Below are 2,814 nucleotides of genomic sequence, written 5' to 3'. Positions count from 1 at the left end.
GTGTGTATATATATATATATATATATATACATGTATGTATGCATGCATGTATGTATGTATGTATGTATGTATGTATAAACTTTGTAAATGTTCTACCTATGCAATACTAAACACACATTTCGATGAAAAGACCGCAAAGTATAAGAACTAAAATTTTGCTTTTTTATTTCTACTTAAGTAAGAATAATCGGAGTTAATCCGAAATATATGAATGTGTGTCTATCTATCTTTATATCTATCTATCTTTATACATATGTATATATGTATGTACGTATATGTATGTATTTATATATACATAAATATATATATACACACACAGACGCATACACACATACACACGCATACACACACACATGTTTTGTTCGCTTCATAATATTTTATTTATTTAATAATAGGAAACACGACTGCAATCCACTAGAGATTCACTTTTCAACTTCCCAACATCTTTTCAAGTGTCGCCAATTACTCTCGAACCGAAGCAAATATTTATTGAATATTTATTGGAAATATTTCCAGCGACAACATGCAAAGCTTCCAGTTCTTATTGTTAGAATTTTTGCGATTGAATATTTCGAATCGTCTTTATACTTATGCTTAATTATTTGCTCAAAGATTCGATAAATAAAACGATGAGTGAATATACATTGAAGGTTTCTTGGTGGGTAGGTGTCAATATTAGTAAAATATAAGGATTTTTTTCTTCTTCTTTTCGTTATTTTTTGTTTACTTGTTTGTTTTACTTGTTTGTTCTTTTTTTGTTTGTTTTTATTTCTTTATTTATGAAATCGAAGTACGGGTGATTGATCCAAATTGAATGAGTAAAGAATTTTCTAGGAATACTACTTCTTTAATCGTTATGGAAGTTTGGGTAGATAGTAGAAAAAAAAGAAGCAGGAATTGATTTGGCGTTGACGACTTTCAAATGGAAAACAGAATCGTTAATATGTTTGTATAAGTGTGTGTATGTGTATATAACAGCTTGATTAATGTATGTATAAATATGTATAAGTATGTTTGGAACTGTGTGTATGCGTCAACTTCAGTCCAGTTCCACTACAAAACTGTGTGTGTGTATTTTCCCCTTGTTTACAATTAGCACGGAAAAAATAGATAAACAGTTACCAGGGTAGCAAAAAATCACACAAGTAAAAAGGGCGTAACACCTTGTTTTTAAAGGTAGAAACTCCGGGTTTATGTGAAATATTTTGTATAATATATATAAATAAATAAATGGAGTTAAATGCAGGTGTTATTCAAATTCTTTTACTTCCGACACATGTTTCGAAGATATCATTGGTATTATTCGAAAGGAATAAAATGGTGTAAAACAATGTAATCTTCACTTCAGGGAAAGAAAGAAATAAAACTCGTCAATAGGACATTTTAACAGAATATGATGGATATGTATAGTGAACGCTATTAAGTTTTTTTTTAAAAACGTTAGAGGATATAACGTCAAAAGTAGCCAATAGAAAGTGGAGGGTGAAGGAAAGAAAAAATCAGAAACCAAATAAATGAGAAATGTAGAACGATATGTGAATTACTGGATCTTCTCAGAGAATCTACTATTCTAGTAAAACCAACTTAATTCTAACAGTAATGCTACACGTAGAACTAGGATTAGGAAGGTTTTGTGGTTTAACCCAGCTTTCAATATGGCCGTAAAAACAAATATAGGTAAAGAATTCTTAAAATTAGTCTCTTGATATTTTCAACCTGACCATAAGTTTTATAGAAATATTTAATAAAAGAACGCTATTCTTGCTGCAAAAACTTCGCCTCTTTTATTAACCAACACAACAGTAGGATAACTGCAAATAATCATAGTGCCGATTCGTTTCCCCAAAATTGCTATTGCAAAGATGTGACCACCTGTTCGTTGGAAGGAAAATGTCTGGAGAAAGGAATCGTGTATAGAGCCAAGGTGCAGATGAAGGCACACACGAATATAGAATTTATACAGGGGCTTCTGAAAATTCTTTCAAAACCCGATTTTATTCTCATAAAAATTCCTTTCGATACCCCGACAATAGGACGAAGACCAGCCTGGCTAAATATATCTGGGAATTAAAAGAGAACGTAACCCGACCTTTCAACGTGACATGGAGAATTATAGATAGAGCTTCACCTTACAAGCACGGTGCACATAAAAGACCCATCAAATGTGAGTCATGCCTACTGGAAAAATATAGGCCTCTGAGCAGGTATAAGGATCTGAGGGATGGTGAGTTTTTGATTGAGGTCCATGCCTTGTGTCTTTTGTACATAGTATCTTGGATAGGTTTGATTTGTGAATCATTCTCATCGAACCAATCTTGGTGTTTGCATTTAATGAATCTTAGAACTTTTTCAGCAAATGATTTGATCAGACCTCGTATGTCTGTGCAAAGCAAAGAAAAACTTTCCACCAAGTATTTCGACCTGCTGGATATAGCAGCCCAGTCTCGCTGAATCTGTACACTATCATTTTTTAAAACAAACACATTGGATAATCTGTCGAAATACACTATATATGAAAAAATAGATCGGGCAGTCATGGCTGGAACGTCTAGGATCATAAATTTACATGGTCAGGCTTACTGTAATACAACCATATAATGTAAGTTTGTGTCAATCTGATCATATATCTCTTTCAAACTCACATGTAACCATCTATGTGTGTATCTGTGTGTGAGAGAGAGAGTGTGTGTGTGTGTGTGAGAGTGTGTATCTGTGTGTCTGTGTCTGTGAGGGTGTGTATTTTTGTGCGCTGGTACGTATGTTTGTGCTTATATGTGAGTCATAGTTCTCTGTGTGTGTGTGTGTGTGTGTGTG

Source organism: Octopus bimaculoides, chromosome 10 (genome assembly GCF_001194135.2).
Source record: "Octopus bimaculoides isolate UCB-OBI-ISO-001 chromosome 10, ASM119413v2, whole genome shotgun sequence".
NCBI classification, from domain to species: domain Eukaryota; kingdom Metazoa; phylum Mollusca; class Cephalopoda; order Octopoda; family Octopodidae; genus Octopus; species Octopus bimaculoides.
This window is presented reverse-complemented; position numbering follows the sequence as displayed.